The 21,567-nt window shown below is 36.5% G+C and overlaps 2 protein-coding genes across 2 annotated transcripts in view; one reads left to right on the forward strand and one right to left on the reverse strand.

Annotated features, from left to right (window-relative positions):
• LOC135077953 (uncharacterized) overlaps positions 1-21,567 on the reverse strand; it is a 243,035-nt gene that overhangs the window by 155,815 nt on the left and 65,653 nt on the right. The gene's annotated exons all lie outside the window — the stretch shown is intronic.
• Positions 1-21,567, forward strand: part of LOC135078281 (visual system homeobox 2-like) — a 164,653-nt gene that overhangs the window by 93,768 nt on the left and 49,318 nt on the right. The window contains exons 2-3 of the mRNA XM_063972879.1: positions 8,304-8,357; positions 17,411-17,431. The gene's annotated coding sequence lies outside the window, so the exon portion shown is untranslated. The remainder of the gene's footprint in view (positions 1-8,303; positions 8,358-17,410; positions 17,432-21,567) is intronic.

Consider the following 21,567-nt stretch of genomic DNA (forward strand, 5'->3'; position numbering starts at 1 on the left):
AGAGCTGTTGTTTATTCACACAATACGAAGATTTTTTGTCATGGACAAAAAAATATAATAAATGTTGACATCAAAAGCAAACTGCATCCATGAAATGAACCACTGAATCCATGATTTAGTGAATTCTTCACCCAAATCTCTAAAATTTCATACTCACATAACAAATAATAAGCTTTTCATATTTTCATAAGTCAAATCTAAACCAATAAGTTGATTTTTAAATTTCCATGATGGCGTTGTTAAAAAAATGTCTAACAACGTATGAATTTCCATTGAATGTAGAACCAATTACGAACGGGCGGCGTGAAGAATGTGAATTGTTTGCAATATCTATTAGCGATGGGCAATAATCGCGCAGTCGATGGAGAGGCGATTAGCGAACGCGATATTGTACAGTCGAGCCGCTGCCGCGCTGGGGCGGCACCCTCGGCCGTAATCCTGCCGGAATGCGCCGGAGTACGAGCGACCACATTTCGTTGAGCTCTAATTTTATTTGCCATTGTTCAAGGAAATTAAAATTAATTTCATTTTGTATTATTTTATAAATAATAATTTGATTTTAATAATTTTTATTTTGTACAGTTTTATAAAATTTAAAATTGTTAATTGTGAGAAGCTATTTAAGACTAATTTAAAGACCAAATGCAAAATGAAAATACATAATCCAAGTGTCAAAGCATTAGCCTAGTTCATACAGCGTGTGGTTTAATTTGGCTGATTATTTCGGTAAACATAGGTATTCTATCATTTCAAAAAAAGCAATATAATTGTGTAGAGTCTACAGTAGATTTTTTTTCATCTCAAGAGCTATAATTTGCAGCCAGGCCGAGCTCCCTGGACCGCTATTTCATTAAGTGCCGGCTAATCCGCGCACAAAGCGCGATCTAATTGGAATTCTATCGCGACTGTTTTGACATGTGCACTCTCATAAATTACGGAGGATTACCGCAGCCCTTTATTACGGTTTATGAGCACCAGCTTTGTATTGCCATGCGTGCTAGAGGACATTGGGAACTTTTCTGAACTGTCACAAATTCAAATACCTTCTCGTACTGTCAGATTGTTTAGTTGTCAACAGTTGACAGTTGTTAAAATTGTAATAAAATTAGCGTCTACGAATATTCATACTACGAATTCTACTTCTATGCTACGAACTACGAGGCATCCTAGGTATTTTACTAAAAGTGTTATGTTAGTGTATTAAGCGCTGTAAATGTAATATTTTGTCAAAATAAATTCCCTGAATTCATTTACGTAACAACTGCAAAACATTTTGAAATATTTTAAAGAAAACTACGCCTAAAATCAACTCAAACAGTATTATACTGCTACAGAAATAAAACTAATTAATCTAAAATAGTACTTGCGCTGCGACATTATGTATATTTATTTATAAATAAATATTATGCTGTGGGTATATGTCAGTAAGGCTCGAGCGCCACTACAGTGCGTGCTGTTGAATCGTGCCGCGCTAATGCCCCATTAGCCGCGACACGGTCAACTAATTTGCATTGTCAGCGCAGCTTACCTTAATTAACTCTGCAACATTTTTCTATCATTAATTCCAAGCAGCATACCTATACTTAAAGTTTTGTGCCGAACAATAAAAAATAAAAACACTTGACCTAATACTACACGTCAATTAAATTAAATTATACGAGTAGAATGATCTACGACTATTTATACTCTTATGACATTCCTCGAACGAGTAGTTAGCTATAATTGATTTGGCGCTCGTATCCTTTGATGTAGCCCATATTTAGGAGTGATTATGTAATCAATTGGATTACGTGTCAATATATCGGACACAAATTACGGGCGCACAATGAACAAATACACATCATCGAGCATGGGATCGTCCAATCATATTAATCAAATTAACAACCGATTAACAAGTAAAAAATCTCCCGTCACGATCGGCCAGCCTCGTTAAGGCTGACAGCCGACAGCGTCGAGGGTTTGTCACAATTAAACCTATTAATTCAAACGTTCTGTTAATCATTAATAAATCAAAGAATTTTCATATAAATTAACGGAGCATTGGAATCGAGTCATAACATTCACTTTAAAATTAAATTCAGTAGGCTCATTTTTTTGCATTTTACGAGTATATTTTACGTGTCGAAGTAGTTTAAGTTGCCAAAATAAGTTCAATACGGTGGTATATGGTGTTATATGGTGTATTAGGTTTTTTTTCTATTACGCTTTATAACGCTTTATTTAGAAAAAACTACTGCACAGTACCAGTAGAGATTGCAAAGATCCTTTTTTGTGCTGCGTCCGACACATTACTACTTGATCTTAATAACATTTGTATGTGTTTGTATGCCAATATATTAAACGATCTCTTACAGTCACTGTAATCCAAGCACTTTATACTTTATTCAGTGTGAAAAATGATCTAAAAATGTTCCTTCATTTATAGTTGTGTTGTGTGCAGTGAGCCTGCTCTGTGTTTCTACATTGTGCACTGTTAGTAAACATTACTGAATTCTAATTGACACTTAGATAGATCATGATCTATCAATGCCTACATTTAAAATAACATTTAAACGCAACATACGAATTCTCCTCTTTGTTCTGTTAGATCACAGAATAAGTAATAGTACAGGTACAGAAGGATTACTCCGCAAGACGATTCAAATAAATGCGAGTCTTGCTACGACGCGATACAGTGGAATTCAGCTCGCACAGCACTACGTACCTACAATTTTATTCACCTACAAGTTTTGTCTCTTTCTATCGCGTGCCTCTGAACTCTTCTTACGCTGTTAGGGTTGCTGTCTAGTGAAAAAATAATTAATCTACTTATTTGTAATGAGGTACGTATGTAGGTAAGTATGCATTCATTATGGAAAACCTTCATAGTAGGTTAGGTTCCTATACTATCCTAAGAATTATTGATTACCTACATGGCCAACATACCTTTCAGCATCTTTGGGAAGCGAAAAAAAAAGATAAATCCGGTAGATTACTTTTCGAATTTAAACACCCGAACGCCGCACAATATTTCTTTCTCTTTATGTCCATTTTTAAATAATACTTCGATCATAGAATTATAATCATACTACAACGCACGCCAGCGTCCTGACGAGCGCGCGCGTGACACTCGACTGATATAATACCCGCCGGCGGGGCGCTTCGCTGTAGGTAATTATCGGATGTACCGCGCGGAGTGAGCCAGGCCTGGTTAGATGTATTGATTCCCTATCGATATTGTTTCTTAAACCAATTGCTATTGGATTAATTTTAATTTTTAATCATCAATCAATATAGCTATACATATACCGGGTATATTGAGAACTAGCTTTCTTCATATTGATGAAGATCGTCAATAACATAAAGATATTGATTGATTCTAAAAGATATGTACCTACTTAAATACATTTTGATTTGCCTGACAGAATCTAATTACCATGAATAAAGTAAACACATATAATTCTAAATTATTATTGGTATACTGGTAAGGGGATTTTGAACGATTGTTTTTTTTAAATCTTTATTCACACTTAAGCATCCTTAATTGGGCGTTAGACAGTAATTAAGCACCTAATTTGAGCGGTATTGTTTTATAATAACTATTGTCAAGAACACTTGACGACGTCAAATGGTGCTCGCAGATAACTCATCGTCAAGTTCCAATGACGCTGAAACAAAGCGCCTTTGTGCGCCGGCGCAGGAGAGCTATGTAACTTAGGGTTGCTGAGTTGCCAATATTACATAGATGAAAAACAAATACTTACTATTTTCAAGAAATTCTACAGAAGGATCAGGTTATTAGTATCAATCCAGGATCAGGTGTTTAGTATTTTTCCTTAAACAAACAAAGTCTAGAGGCCCTGAGTGGTCCAGGAATCGCTGTCGATTGCTCTTATTCTATTCGACTCTTTCATCCTTGGACAAAATTTCTTCTTTGGACACCGGTTGAAAAATCCGGTCCTAACTAATAAACACTGAATTTGAAACTAAAAACGTTTGTGTTTTCTATTTCTTTAAAAATATTCAAGCGTTCGTACAGCCCTGGCGTGTCCCGGCTCACAATGTCCGCGTGTAATCCTCTCTAAGCCGTAATCCGATCCTCCATTGTGATTTTTTGCCTCGTCTTGGGCTACTCGTCGCGTGACGGCCATTGAAGAAGTTAGCCTAATTGTCTGGAACAATTCGATCAATTAACCGACTGAATTCATATTACAACGTCAACAACGATTTAAAACTTTGTTAACTATTATCTACAGTAGGTATATTAACGTAACAAAGTTTATTGATTTCACTTCAAAATCTCAATTGCAGCTCTGATACAAATCTTTTTGCAATCCATTCATTGTCTCAGTCTTGCACTGAAACAAAGCAAGTAACGCTAACATGTCGACTGTTACTGTAGCAACTACACGACCAAACGTTAGAAATACAGTTCACTTGTTTCAATGACAATACCAGGAAACCATTTCCCACCCCAGTCCCACAATTACACGTCACTTTCCACCGTGCGCGGGCGCAACCGCGCTCGCTCGCGCACCACTTCCCCTGTTTATTTACGGTGTAATTGAGGAAGTCTTTACGCGCACAAAGAGGTTCGCACCTCGAGTGACAGCGGCGCTGCTCGTTGCGGTCAAATTAACAGCCGACACGAAATTATTATGTGCTTAATAACATCCGACGTGTGAATACGTAAGGCTTTTACCGTTGCTGGTCGGAATAAACTAATAGAACGAATATTTTCTTTCATGATTAATACTGTAAAGTAGTAATAAAAGAATTACTTATTAAGAATGGTATATTCGATTGAATGCGTAATAAATACGTGTTTATACCTAACTTGTTCTGAGCTTTTTTTAGAGATATCTTACAAAAGCTTCAGATTTTCCAGAACTTTACTTTCCAGTCAATCTAAGGATGCTGGTACAGGCAGCCCTCATCTAAACCATCGGGAGAAACCACCACAAGAAAATCCATTTTTTTAATACATTCTTTGAACAGTTGCTTAGTATACGTAAACAGCGGTTATTGTTTTAGTAAAAGATTGCTGACTCAAAATATATTTTTTGTACTTGATAGATAAAAGCATATAGCACTTGATCGTCGTTAGATTCGGCGCAGCAGCTGCGCGCAATAATAGGAGCGCCTGAATGGTGCCTCCGCCATTGTCTATTGCGAAATTTGATTTGACTTGATTTGCGCCGATCGCTTTGTACTATTGGGGTTCTTGTTGCATCTTAGGAAATCGAATACACCATCCGAAACTGAAACTTAACCCCTTCAGGCTTTAGGTATAATTTAAGGAACAAACTATGTGTGTTCAGTCTTAAAAAAACTATCAACATTCTACAAACATCATATTATAACTGAATGGGTAGATACTTGGTGTGAAAAAACTTTTACCTTATAAGCTTTTTGTTTAAATGTCCTTATTTCGGTGGTTTAGGTTTCAGCAACAACTCTGTATTTAGCACAGCAGATAGCAGACTGTTGTGAAAATGTTGATATTTCCTTTATTGGAATTACTAACATTCCATAAAGGACAATGTTCGTTCTCCATACATTGTTCGCCGTTAGATCAACAGTGCCGAAAAAATACTTTCTAGGTTCTAAATGACACAAATCTTTATGTACCTAAGAACAATTATTCCTGGCGGACCAATTCTATAAACTTATTGATAGCAATATTGTTATCATAACCTCTTACTTACTAGTATTGTATTATATTATTTTATGCACATCGATTTGGGAGATGTTCTGTATTGTAGTTGTCGCAGCCAAATTGTATTATAATATTGGACGGGTTTTGGAAATAGCTCGGCGTTCCACTTTTATGATTTACTTACTTACATTTTGCACGTAAATAAATAACATGAATCCTATGTTTACTTTCCACTCTTGACATTTAACACGTGACTTACCAAACTAACTATCTCCATGGTTACCGTCTTAGTCTATGCATGACTAGGGATTGAACAACTTTTAATTGAATATTATTAACACTTCTCGATAATTATTATCGATTGAAAAATATTCGGTATTTGAATCGAAAGATATATTCAATTTTATCAATATCAAAATATTCAATTTTAATAATAAAATAAATATTATTTACTACTACCTATGAAATGTTCTGAAAATTGCCTGGAGCGCTCCCCCAATCCTGGGTTTTCCCTTTCCAAGCTGAGAGGACATCATTTTGGTTCTATCGATACATTATAAAGGTACTTAATATTTGAAATGTATTACCAATTATTGTTATAAGCATTTTGAGCGAATAAAACTTTCAATTCTATTAGAACTTTAGACATTTCTCTCACTTTAAGCGGCATTGGATTTTTCATCAGATTTTGAAACTGTTACAGATATATTAAAGATGATCCCATATTGTTGTCATTGTCTATATCAGTGTTATGATCACAATTCTTTTTATTTTATTCATGACCTTCGACCAGTTGGACACATTAGATAGCTTCTTGTAGTATCGTGCAATATATTTTTAACTTTTAGTTAAAATCTAGTCATACTGTAGCAATTTGGACGATTTATTTTATTTACAAGATCGGTATCTTATTGTCTATGATGACCGCAGTCACATCACTATTACATGGATTCCTAACAATGAAGTACGGCATTGCCTTGTGCCGATTTTACATAGATTTTATAGACACAAATTATGGAACTTCATAGGATATGGAGCAGGCCACGCCCTAAAATGTCCGGATGTCGTCATAGTATTATGGAATACATATAAAAGACTTTTATTATTTCATTTTCTAATCCTCAAGTGTCCGTTACAATCTAATTAATATTAAAGTATTCAAAAAGTAAGAGATTAATTTTGATACTTTACCGCTGTGCCCAGGAATCTAAGGCGGTTTCTGACAATGTCCTTTATATAATACTTAGGTTGAGTTGCATTGCACCACCTTATTTTAACCGTAACAATGACAATAACCGGTGCTTTTTGTATGGAGTTTGACAGATTTTTGACGTTTGTCAAAGTTAAAGAAAGATGGTGCAACCCTTAGTAAAATAATCACTGAAAACCTGTATACCATAATTAAATACGGAACTCTACATCAAGACAGTAAATTCGCACTAGTCCTTTTTTTGCGTCGTCCCGTTGAATGGCACAAAGCGTCTCGGATTCCGCTCGCTTTCTAATTCTAATGAGTCTCCTCTATTGACTGCTTATTGAGTGACAACTAATAAGGGGATAATCATAGGCCATAGCTGGGTACATACTCCAGCACTCCACATACAGGCGGCTGACAGGTTCTCTTTAGTCATGGCCTGAAATTGATTTGTTGTCTACTGCTAGTGTGTAATTTCAGTTCTCTGAAAGTTCGTCGACCTTACATTTTGCTTTGACTAGCTAGATCAACGCTGTAGAGTCAACATATATGAGAGCCATTCATTAGAATCACCAGTTATAACAAAACCACAACATATTTATCATCATGAGGTAGTGTCATTAAAAAACTAGCGAAATGATAAAAAAAATATTTCATTTCGCCATTTTGACACAAGGTAAACGGCTTATAATCGAATGTAAAAAAATAACCTGATCAAAATTCGAACCAGGAGTGATATAAGGCAGAATACCTTGCTCTAACATAATTTCAGAGTGGCGTACTACCTGTAATTAAATAAATGTTCTGCATAATTTATACTAATTAAATTACAAGCTTATCAAAGAAACATTCGTCCGCAAATTGTCTTTTAAGTTCCCTAATTCCGGCACTACACTTGTATTAAGACTGCGCTGAGTTGACAACACCGTCCTCTGGGTTTCCAGCCACAGCTCAGGTATATCAGCCCGATCATATTACTATCAACCGTCTAGTCTAGTTCAATAGTTATGAAGTAAACACTCAGATGCGCTGATTTGTTTTCAAGATAGTGATGGATAAGTTTCTTAGAGAAATCAAAATAATGAACGAATTATCACTTCTCAAAATTTCAAAAGAAGTTATTAATTTTTGTTAATTGACATGTGACCGGAATCCCATGTGATCAGGATGTATTGTAGGCCCTTTTCTGGTCACTTGTACACGTCCCAATATACCCCCTAATACTAGGTACCTTTGAACTTAACTAGTTAATTATCCAGCCAGCTTTTGATTGATTAGTCAGAGGTCGGTACTCTCACTGATTAAATTTTTGCCCAGAAAGACAGGCATGAAACTCTTGAGTGTTAGTGTTGTTTGAGACTCAGATTGCACTGGCCGTTGTCACCGAGCTGTGGTGGCGGCTCTTTTAAATTGGAATTCCTCCGAGTGCTTAATTGTTTGGCGCTTAATTAATGTGGTTCTTCGTTGCAGGGTTCCCGCAAATCAAGTCGCCGTACAGCCCTTCCTCGCAGCAGCACCTCACAGGTCAGTCGGCTTTGATTTCATTACCTCTTAATTGCTAACTTTGTTTATTTTATTATCACGGGAACTGTGCCAAGCAAGAAAGGGAGAGAATTCTTATGGGCTTGGTAATTTGTTCTTCACAAATAATATTGCTCTCCACCCAACATCTTGCTCGGATAACTTTAACGTAAAACTATAATCGCATACCTGGTTTTTATTTCAAATAACTGAATTACTAACATTCACGTTTTTCATACATTCACCAGAAAAAACAGACCTGCATTTATAACATAGAGCCTTATATGCTTTTAATTGAAGTTTTAAAATTATCAGTTTCTTTATAAAAATGGTTTAATTTGCCCGTACCTTCTTTGTCTTTGTCCATTGTAATGGATTTCTACCAAAATAGTTAAATGGCAATATGAACATAACATTTGAAACTAATATTGGGATAGTATTTAATGACGCTGTTATTTTTTTTATCCACAACGAGGAAGCTCTTGGCCTGTATCTCACCTGATGGTAAGTGACGATCAGGCCATGGTGGAATCAGGTTTGACACTCGCGCTAATAAAACGGTTGGCGAAGATGGTTTATTTTTAATATCTTTACAAAATATACCACCGCCGCATCTAAAGCAATAGTTTAGCAAATAACCGGACCATGCGACCTTTCTTAGTACTAACATATCGTATAAATTATTATATTTGTCCGTTATCTAGCCGCGCACCTAAATGTAGGTAGGCTCTAAAATTTGGAGCTGTAATATCTAAACAATGTTGAATGTTTTTGGTCAGTTGCCTAGAATTATTGTTGTTGTTGTTGTATAATTGTTGTTTATTATGTAGTTTAGAGTTCTTCAATATCTGTTTTTCAGAGTATTTATTAATACTAAGAGACCTCATAATTTGAAACATAATACCTGTTTGGAAAGCGTCATTGTTATAACTATTTTGTTTGAATTTGAGTTGGATTAGGTTATTGTTACCTCTATTCCACGAGGAAAGTTTTTCCGTTCATCTACCGCAGTTAGTTCGGGGGCATTGAACAGCTTTCCTAGAAATAGGCGATACATTTGCCCGTGATTTAGGAAAGTGGCTGCGGCGGGGAGGCCCCCACCCCGCCCGGCTTTGTCTCAGTAATGAATCCGCCAAACACCGAACGTCACCGCGCAGCCGCCCGACCCTACCAATACCATAAATCATACATCCACCCACACCCTATCGGAACATCAACTCTATAAACAAACACTTACGGTCGCCATTCCAATGGTTCGCCGACCACAAACAACCTACTCGAAACAACCTCCCTGAAGAATTTGCTTAGGACGTGAGGTTTTAGAAAATATCCTGTTAAATGCAAATTATGGAGGTCGAGATAAAGATATAGCCGGAGGGCCTGAATTACTTAATTATTTAACGAATTCCCTCGCATTGTGTTGTCGGGCGGTGACGTCACCGAGGCTACGCCGCGCTGTGGAAGTGGCTCGCCCTAATATGTGTGTTTTGCAACCCTATGTCGTCGCTATGAAAAGCGCTCGGCAGAAACAAACCACCTGCCAACCCCCGCCCGCGCCGGCAGCCATTTGTAAAAATTGCCTTCGCCGCCATTTCTACGCGGGAATTTCATATTTGGAACGCCGCGGGGAGGAATTCGCGCGTAGATTTGACATTTCACCATCATGGCCGCGCCGAGTTATTGTTTATAAAACAATGCATCTCTGATGGCCGTTTCAACTCGCATTGTTTAGCGGAAGACGCCATTTTTAATTTGGAAATTAGGGGTAGTAATTATTTATGTACGGGGACCTCGGAAACAATGGAAATTATGGGCACAAAAGGCCTTTGGCCTTATTGGCCGAGCTGTAGGCCAATCACCAAAGTACCTTTCACACAAAAGCCTTAATACCAGAAGTAATTTTTCCATCGACGTTGCCTGTTTGGTAATTAAGCATAATAGTGATTGATGTGCTATCTACCGAAAAATACAAACTTCCCACAACATTGTTTGACACACGAACTTTGTTGTCGAAAAAACGTAGTTCCGCAAAGATGTACCAAATCAAACACGACAGGCGTCGACGCGCGACATCGTTAGCGCGCCGCTACAACGTTCTCGATTACACCAAACATTTGGGAAATATTTTTTCTCGAAGACAAGTAGCGACTGTGGTTTGACACATTACGCGCTCCAAGTGTCTCCAGCCAATGAGGATCTTATCTCATTGTAATAAAGTAGAATGTCGGACACAACGTTTGTGGTGGCATATCAAATGTCAGAGAGGCCGAAGTGGTAGTCGCTAAGTGGCGACTAGTTGTAATAACAAGCAGTATATTAAGGTTGCGGTCTTGCAGCAGATTGGGTGTCAAATGTTGTTTGCTTACTGATTGGAAGAGGATTGTGTTGCTCCGGTTTATTAGTGGCAGGTTGAACGCAGTGCAAGTAAAAATAAAAATGGTAACAGCATTGTTTCCGTAAACAAGTCATCTTTACTTACTGACAAACATGTAACAAAAATATCATGGCATGGTCTACTTTTAGTTTAGAATGTCTAGCTGCAGCACAAAAAAAGCAGTTAAGTGTTTAATGTTACTTCAAGCATTTCGTAGATTATCTCATGTTCTTTCCGAGTTTCTACTTATGATTTTTATAAGCCCTAAGCTTAATAGGACACTTGCACCTACGTAATTGTCTTAATTTCGGATAATTACTTTGTTTTAATTAAAACTAACTGTGTTTCCCCATATGAGTGTTGCATTAGAGCCGTAACCGATCTGGGCTGTGGCGTGGGAGAGCGCCGGTGCGTATTAATAAGCGGGTCCGCGCAATTTCCGAGACTCCGCAAATACAGGCCGCTAATTGACTCGCCAGCGGTGTCGGGTTGCGACAAATGGCTCGTAACTAGCGTCCTTTTTGGATCTATTTTGCTCTATCGTGCTTTAGTTTGGACTTCACGCGACACTAAAAATATGCGTTAACATGACAAGGCAAGATATTCGTATATATTTATCAGAGCGGGTGGCTTGGTGGAAGGACCCGAATAGTAGCTTTGAATTTAAGATGCTTAATTGTTTAATCTTATTTTCTGTTGTGTTCCTACAATTTGTTCCGCTATCATCAAGTTAGTAGCCATTTCACAGTAGAGTCATTGATGGTAATGTTATTCAGCAATATATCGATTTCTGACCCACAGAAACGGATCTCAATATCATAATAAATGATTAAAACAAAAATACAAACAATTTATTAAAATACTAATACTAACATAACGTTTTTTTTTCATGTTTATTCGATACACAGGGTTTGTTTAATAAAATGTAGATAAAAGGCCATCTAATCATATTCGCTCAAAGCCGCGTGCTCACCGGAACAAACAAACTGAGCAATTATTCTCGCGTTGTCTTTGCCGCGTGTTGCAGGCAACATGAGGATATACATATAATAATCAATAAATAAATAGGTGCAATTATCTTCACGCGGCCTCAGTGCAGAGGAGCGATTTATGCATGACTAATGAGTCATGCATAAATCGCTCCTGGAGCGCGAGGATTACATCTTATTAACATAAACCACATAGGTATTTTGATTATTATCAAAGCGTAACAAAGTTGCACAGATGTCTAGCACACACAGCAGAATCCAATTAAATAGTGCCACATTTAAAGAAGTTATCTAAAGAACTGCTATTTTTATAGATGTTAAAATATTATTTGAATTCTGCGTGGGATGATTTGAACTATCATGAATCTGATCGTAGCAGACAATTAACGTTACTTGATGGAATTTGAATTAGGCATTTACTGAAATTTTTGATTACCTACTAGTTACAATTATAAAGTACTGACCTCTATTACAATATAAGCTTCAAATCTGTCTATTCAATTGATTTTGTGTAAAGGTTATAATGCCTCGACGCGTCACAATACCCGCAATTGGGTAAACTGAAAGATTCCTAAGGACTTTTTACATCAATTAATAAAATGTAGTCTTAAATGATATCGTGTGTTTTTATCATTGTGTTTACCAATTCATCTACCCGTTATAAGAAAGCTATAGTATAACGCTATAATCGTCGTTAAATCCATGTTTCATTTCACATAACCCACGCTCAGCCCTCAACACAGTTACGTAGAGTAGAAACGAATAATGTAATCATATTTCCACCGTCTCACGCCAGAAACAAGCAGCCCTCGGTCCAAGTCAACTCTCCCCATTGTCGTCCCCACACTGAAGATAATTTGAGCCAAAAAAACAGCGAGCCCGGCGATGCGGGAAAATATAATGGCCTGGCAATATTACACTTTCCACTTCCTCAAGACGCGGGGTGGGCGGGGCCGCCCGCCCTGGACACCCAACTGCTACTTAAATAATCACGTATTGACTTTTTCTGAAGGCTATCTACCTATGTACTTTTAGAGGTAAAGGAGTTGTAGTAAGCTATTCTCTCATGTTATGTTTTATAGACTAGTAACTTACTAGAGTGTATACTCGTAAAGTAAACAAAGAAAGACTAAAACAGTTTTAATTCAACTGTCACATGAAGTTAACAAAATAATTATACACAAAATTGCGAGTTGGACTGAATTAATGTAACATAAATAGTCATTATCAAACATCCACATGATAAGTAGAGTAGATAAAACAAGTGTTAGGCATAATATTTCTTGCTCAAACCGATTGTATTGTAATCGCTGACCAGACTGGCCCGACTTAGATTTAGATTGTAATTAAACTTATTCTTGACCGAAATCAGAGTTGATGTTCCATAACACTTATTAACTTGCCTATCGAACTTAAACTTTATACTACGTTGAAGATTATGACTGATTCATAATCGACAAACCGTCACCCCCTGACTTCGACTTAGTCATACAAATACTAGCCGCGTCAATGGGCCCGCCATACATAGCAGCCATCCTGCCCCCTCCCCCCAGATGACAACAATAATATTTTACGATTAGAACAAGGGCCCCCTCCCCCCACCCCGAGGCCACTGATCGTATAATGAATTAAGCACCAATAGAACGACCAATTTGTCTGGGCGCTCCACCAGACGATAATGGACTTAATCTCCTTATAACAAGGCGCTTATAGAAGCACCGCTGAGTGGTTTTGGAAATATCAAAGTGAAAGGCATTAGCAATTATAATAGGCAGTGTCTTGAGGCGAGTGCCTGCTCATTACGTGGTAATTACATCTTTGTGCCTACGTGGCCGCCAGCGAGGTCATCAGTTTCTCGCCCGATATTGGCTGTTGGACTCGAGTACGGGTAAAAAGAACTTTGAGGTTCGAAGCAATAATAGCACATATTATAGAGGTATTCAACCGTGTTTGGAACAGGTGACTTTATACGGACACCATACAGTGCATTATGTCATATCGTAGTCTGATGTAGCTGTATTATGTCTTTGTCTTTTTCAGGTTTTAAATATTAGCCTATATATTTTTATTTATTTCATAGATACTATTCTTCCAAATTAACTAAAAAACCAATCTAACTGTCAATACTCTTACCATAGTATGTAATGTAGAGTCCCTTAGGTATTACGTTTAATACAATTAAAACAAATGATCCATAATTGTACCCATAGTTTAATGTAATCAGATATTCTCTTGTTTCTCGTTTTAATCAGTCGCTACCCCAACATCAAAAGGCAACTTTCTTGCCGAACTCCGATACTTTTAAATAAATAAGCGTCTCCGCAGACCCTCGAGTCATCACAACTACATTCACTCACCAAATTGGACGGTGCAATACCTAAGTATATTCTTACATTCAACAATATCGTTTTCAAAAAGTCAGGGCCGTAACGAGCCCCCAGGGGCGGGCCCCCAAAAATCATTTTCCTCTGCCCCCGGCTTTCCCGGCGCGACACGGCGTTTAGCTAAATACGTGATAATATATCTCTATAATATTGAGGGGAAAATTGGACATTTGATATAATGATGTAAGAATATACCGGAATCTGAGGGTGTTATTTGATTGGGATGGAACGTCATACGTTGGCAATGTTTTAAACTCTATTTCAACTGCTAATGTAAGTTTTTATTCTTATGAAAACTTAATATCATACCTATTTGTTTTAAAGAAACTGACGGATTCTTCGACGCATTTTGTAATCTTGTTTATTAACTGCAACTTATTAATTTAATTTAATGTTTTATCGTCACGATTCAGGTGTTCGTGGAAGGCTCTCAATTATTTCCCAACTACGCAAATTGACGTATATGCTTAAGTGGGCGCCTCCTTAGCTCCTCGAAGTGGCAATGAAACAATGGCAATAATTAAACTGTAACATGTTTATTGCGTAAATGCTTCGTTATCCCATCGGGCGACAAACAGACAGACGCGTAGGTACGTCACAGTGGGATTGAGACCAGTAGACTCACTCCTCGTTTCACGTTCGTTTCATTTTTAAAAGAGAATCAAACTTTTTTTTCAGTTGATCCGCGATTTGTGACAAGCTCTTTTTCGTAAACTTTTAAATTGTATCAACTCGAATTACTAAAAATATGGTACACTGCTTTTGGTTATCACTTCACATTGTTTTTCTCGATTAAGATAACCAATTTCTTGCATAGAGACATTTAAAGTCCATTTTTACCCGACTACGGCAAAGCAAAAGGAGGGTTATGAGTTTGACAGGCTATGTATGTATGTATGTATGTATGTATGTATGTATGTATGTTCATGTGTTCCCTCGTAACTTCTAAACTACTTATCAGAATTCGACAAATGACATATCATTAGAAGCGTCTTAATTGTCCGCTGGTTATAGGCTATATGGGGTTTCACAAAATCGAATGTGGCGCCCACTAGCGAACAAAACATACAGAGTAAAAAAATAAAGTTAAGATAAATATTCCGTGTTTGGTATCATTTGAAAGCGCTTTACTTGTACATTTCGAATATATATATATTACTAGCATTTTCTTGTGACTTTACCTGTATTCATGGGCTGATTGCATATAATTCAGATCTTTTCGTTCATAGCTTCTTTACTACTTATTAGTTCATCAATTTAACTTTTGTTAATACATATTATGCGCCACAAATACACTTTAACACCAAAATAGTACAAATAATAAAAAGTAAAAAAACTAAAACCCAACTACGACAAAAAACGACGCTGAAAAAGAATAAAACAAGATTTTCAGAATACTGAACTGAACGAAGTTGCCAATGTAGTTGCATAGTAATTTTCATGTTTGGAAAGGCGTAGTTACACGTTACTTAAACCTACCTACCGTAGCACTTTGACAACGTGTGACTGCGGTTTTCCAAACATGAAAATTACTATGCAACTACATTGGCAACTTCGTTCAGTTCAGTATTCTGAAAATCTTGTTTTATTCTTTTTCAGCGTCGTTTTTTGTCGTAGTTGGGTTTTAGTTTTTTTACTTTTTATTATAGTGCCTTCAAACGGCCTCCTGTAAGTGCAAGTTGTTGCCTTTGTAAATGAGCCTGCTGTATCCAACTTATATTGTCGAAATAGACACGCAGCCTACAGTAATTAAGACGTATTGTGCTTTGTGTTTGTTCGAGCACCTGATTACAAGTATTCAGCGAGGCTTCGCCACGGGCGACTGAAATGTTTAAGAGACAATGATGTAATTAATAGTGTAAAAGGCAATCGCCCCCATTCCTTAAGAAAGTAACACACAAATAATTTTAATTATGGTTAAAGTGTGTATAGATGTGACAAAATGAACTATTATAATTTACCAATGGAATCTGTTTCAGTTTTCTTAACAATAATTTTTATATACAATAAACGATGAATATCACTACAAAATAGCTCTACGTCACTTAGTTACTAACAATAGATTAATTAATTGAATAGAGTCATATTATTATGTTTTATTTACATTTTGCCCTTTGTTAAGTTGTTTTACACGTTCGGATATAACCATTAACATAGCCACTACGTTAAAAACGTGGGCAAGGATAAGTAGAAGCTGTGTGAAGGAACTTATTCACCTTTAATATCTTCCACGGCGAGCGAGGCAGTTTCCATACAAAGTATATTTCATGATAAATTATAAGTTAATATTTTACTTTTTAATAGACCATTTTCGATAATGTTCCCACTCACAGATTAAACATTATTTTAAAAAACTTGTTTAATCCTAACGTAAAATCTATCGAGCTCTACGATAGCCAAAGTTGAAAATAAATCAAACCGTAACAAATCCTAATGAAAAAAGTAAGTTTTCCCATCTCGACTGGATCCACGAACATTTAATTAAAACTCAATTACGCCAGTCGCACTGCTAAGTTTGCTTTCGAAAACGTTTTGTTTTGCGGATTTTAGCGGAACTAAAGTGTGGTAATCTTTGTTTCGGGGGGGTAGAGACTATTTTGCGCGGGCAGCGCCACCGCGCATTGTGCGAGCGCAAACAAGAGCAAAACTAAGAGATCATAATATCTGGATAAAGACGCGCATTATGTTCGTTCCTCGATTTTTGTTAACACCTGAGGTAATGCGATCCGGGTGTTCGCGTTTTGGGCTAACTTGTTGAGGAGCTCGCCCCTTAGGTTTAGTCATAGCCTTGCTTTGTCTTCGGCTGAAGAGACTATGATGATTACGGCCTTAAAAGGAAACGTGTTTGTTTTGGAAGCTAAAAATAAAACTTATAGACATACCCTGCTCAAGAAGGCCCCTTTGTTCATGACGTAATTTTGACTCTGTCTGCAGGTTCTGAACGTTATTTAGAACTTTAATATTTTTATATCGCAAATTTTAAGGATGTCGAATCTTATTTAACTTTTTGTAAAACGTTTTTTTTCAACTGATTTCAATTTGCTCTAATATTAATAACTAAGCTCTACTTTTTTTTTTGTAAGAGAGCATCATTGAACTAATAAATTGTATCCCTACTCAACGCAATGATGAAAATTCATCAGGTACTTCAATCATCAATGACCAATCCATACTAATTACTCGTACTAACATGGTATAGATATCCTCTTTAATACCCGAACATCACTAAACGCTTCCATTTATTTATTTTCCAACCTGTTTATTATTTTCTTTATTTTAATTGTTGTTTTGTTTTGTTTCATGTACTAGCCGTACGCCAGCTGTACTCGGGTATGACGTCGAAAGGCGCAAATTGCCAATTTCTTACTCTCAGCTCCCCAGCGACTCATCGCGATGTCTAATTTGCCCAGAATCCACTTACGCCGCGAGAGACGTGTTTTTCCTAAAGCATTTCTGGCTGTGCCCGTAGGAAGAATGTTTTGCCAATTTAACGCATCTTTGATATGGGAAACGAAACGACACGATCTTATAAACGTAACTGGCATCGTGCATGTACAGATTGCTTGTCGGCGAACGATTTGGCAAGACATTAATACCTACATAGGTACGACTGAAATATAATTCAATACCTTTCATTTGTTACGGAACACTTTACGAGTATAACGCATAAATGCACCATTTCCGAGTAAAGATAATGATGATAATTTCTAGGATTTGTTACAGACGATGACTCATGAATCTATATTTAGCCAAAAGCACTTAATTCAATTACATGAGACACACATATTGTTAAGTAGGTAACTTTTTGTGCTCCATAGTGGGCATCGCCTGTACCTACAAAATATACCACAAATTAATTAGTTCCTAATTAGATGGTATTTCAGTTAACTTCTAATAACTTTTCTAGTCTAGTCCCATTAAGATTTTTTCTTGTTTCTAAATTGATTTTCAATATTGAATGTGTAGGTACGTTCTACTTTAGTTGCTTCCGCTTCAGCTTTAGTATTTCCAAGACTACACAAATATGAATATGTTACATTCAATAAAGTTTCTCGAGACACCAAATATTGTCGCGTAAATTGAGTCTCAGTCAACAGTGAGCTCTCAAATATAATGTATCGGATTCGTCCGCGGCGCATATTGGGCCAATCTCGGCGGGATTGCCAATCGCGGCCAATCTCGCGCCGTCGCGGGATTTCATTTGGGATCTCACACTTGTCTCGAGACGCGATGTTTATTTTTCGACGGCAGATTCGCGCCACACCGCGTAACCCAATTTGACTGATCTAAAATGGAAAATCCTACGTCAATTTGCACCGGAGATTTCTCCGGGCTCTATAAATGCGCTAGTCTTCATAAATATTCAGATGGTAAGCAAACTAGAACTTACCGAATCAAATATTATCCCTGACTTCACATATTTATATGATAAGTCGAAAATCTTCAGATGTATGTATTTGTACCTATATTGTGTGTCGTATTGTGACAAATTGTTTGAAACGTTTGGAACTTAAAGTTATAGTAACGACAGCAAGGTTATTCACATTCTAAGTAGATTAGAGCACCGATGTACTTAAAAAGAACCAGTATACCTTCATGTATATTCGTAGGCATCTAAAACTTACTTTTGCAGACAGGCCTATATTCTGAGAGAACATTTCACTGACAGAGTCTAATTTTTGAATCATGATCTGAGCTCGGTCTGATATTCCTTATTTTAACATCTTGTATATTTGAAAAATCTTGGCGTCTAGACAGGGTACAAAAAGAATTTCCTTCTTTGATATCCGAGCTCGCAACAGTCGTAGTAGAGTTGCTAATATTCTTATTTCCCTTCCTGAGAGGTGAGCACCGTCTTTTTAAACTATTTTATTGAAACTTAGAAGTGCCACGACATTTTCCAGGGGCAAAAAGGAAGATAAGCACCAATACTAGTGGAGTAGTAGGGTTGATAATTATTTTAAATACTTATCACTAAAATAATTTAACTAGGTACCATTTATTATTTAGAAGACATTTGGAATTTAACACCAAGATACTGATTAATTTACGCTGATATGTATTCTTAAATACATACAAAGTTATCATTCCATAAAAAAATTATTTCATTAGTATACGTTGTTGTCGTCGAACAACGACGTATCTGCAAAATGTTATCTTGCACAAACACGTCTCTGTACTGCGTTAGAATAATCACATCAATCTATGTTTGATTCTGTAGCTTCGATATGTTTATGAAGTTTGGAAAATAAAAATTTTTTTATATAAAGCTACTTTAGAGTAGTTTAATGCCAAAAACAGATCTTGACAGATATAGACATGCGACGTTGTTCGACGACGACGGCCATTTATGTTTTTAGGATCTCCAAACTAAAATCTAATAAGGTATACTTAGCTGTTTGTGAAAATATTGCTTGTAACAGGCAGTCATGAGAGTCAAGAGTACGGTAAAAAAAAAACATAACTATCTTAAAAGCCTAGCTCATATGCTCAGGTCATCGCCCCACCTTCAGGACGTCTCATAATGGCTGCGTAGCGGTCAGCTGAATGCGGGCGGCTGGACAGAGGACACGCGCCTCACAGTTGTCTTTTCACAGCTACAGCCTCAGGCTTTTCATTTGTACGAATGAGAGAGACTGTTTGCTTAGGCACCTTTTTTCTTTTATAAACACTAGCATTTGCTGTGGCTTAGAAGCTAGTTATGATATCAGATTCAACCTGATAAAGATATTAGTACAAAATCAAATGAAGAAAGTCGCGTAAGTTAAGCATATTATAGTTAATGAGATAGTCAATTAGCAGTGTTTATTATTATGCTTCTTCATTTAATTTAAAAAAATATTTCTAATTTCATAGACAATTTGTTACATTGCCGAATAAATAAATAAACAATACAATATTTTCAGTCAGACAAAACATTGAATTTCATTATTACATTAATTTTTTTTGCGTGCTACATCTCTTACGCTTGGCGCCATCTATCGGGTACTGGAGCAATTAAACACTTTGCGTATTTTATTTCCAAGTTTTCTACCTGTTAATTACCTAAATTTAATTTTATCTCATTTAAAGATATTGAATTAACAAACATTTAAAATGTTTTATACGTAGGTAGAGATCTAAAAAAATATAGTTTGAAGTGGATTCATAAGACACTGGGATTAAACTCTGTGCTTATCCAATTGTATTACCTCACTATTCTCATTATTTTTGCATTTCAGTGTAGAAGACCACGTTTTTTATCGCTAATAAAATATTCAGCGTGTTTGCGTACGGTGACGTCACAATCCGGCGCGTAAAGTGGCAGTGTTGCTCTCACTACAAGTAGCTTTCGTTTCCTACGAGGGACCGACCTCTCTCTACTCCTCTCTACATACCAGTGTAATAACGACCTTAAATCTCAAAGTTTAAGGTATCAAATAGCTTGATAATACAGGTCGTGTCGCCGCATAGATTATCGGGCGAGGCCCCTAACGACCCAGGTTACTGTCAAGGATCAATAGAAATGTTTTAATTTAGGTAAATAAATATTTGTAAAAAGATTGTTAGTATTTGTTGAAATAATTTGTATGTAGCTGCATAATCGGTAATAAATTAGGCTCCTAATTATCTTCTAGTGACTCTACTGGCAAATTGTGTAAAGAAATCTAGTTATTAATTAAATGTTGTTAGTTGTTCTTTGACTGAGTTCACGTTTCTCTCAAATCAAATGTAATGAAATTATTTTTGTTTGCATCGTTCATACGTTCTATTACATTTACACGATCATGTATTTTTACATACCTTTAATGAACAACTTAAGTTGTTACCATTGTGGTTTCATACAAAAATACCCACTGATGAAATATTTTTTCACCTTGTTCATAATTTGTTTATTTCTTATAACTACACCGTTATATAAACAAATTTAATACTCAATAATTTTTTGCATTTCCCAGTCTAGATAAGATCTAACAAAGAATGTTAAAAATGTTCAAAGAAAAATACTTTCATAAATTACATTCTTCTGCTATACTATTAGTGGCGGGTAGGTATAGCATACCGAATGATAAAGATAAACAGGTGTATACCGATGATCAACTAAATCATTTTTATGGCGTCAAAAGTAACTCAGAATGCATTCAATCAAATGAAATTATAAATATTGAACAGTCAATTGAAACGTTTCACGCGCCCCCTGGCGGCGGCGTGTCGAATGCGCGGGCGCACGATATCGCTTCACGCGTGTTAGCGCACAAAGAACAACTGTTTGTTTTGTAGCAACCGATTAGTTTGCTCAGTTACAATGGGTAAAAAGATACACTATGGTTTATAATTTCTGTTTAGCAAACAAATAAATCTAAGCGAGTTACATTTTGGGCGCCAAAAGTTTATCTACGAAAGATTAATTTGTGAAATTGAGATTTGAAAATTGATAAATTTTAATTTTAATTAAAGTTAAAAATTAGTTTAATTCACTAAATGTA

Source organism: Ostrinia nubilalis, chromosome 14 (assembly GCF_963855985.1).
Source record: "Ostrinia nubilalis chromosome 14, ilOstNubi1.1, whole genome shotgun sequence".
Classification (NCBI taxonomy): Eukaryota; Metazoa; Arthropoda; class Insecta; order Lepidoptera; family Crambidae; genus Ostrinia; species Ostrinia nubilalis.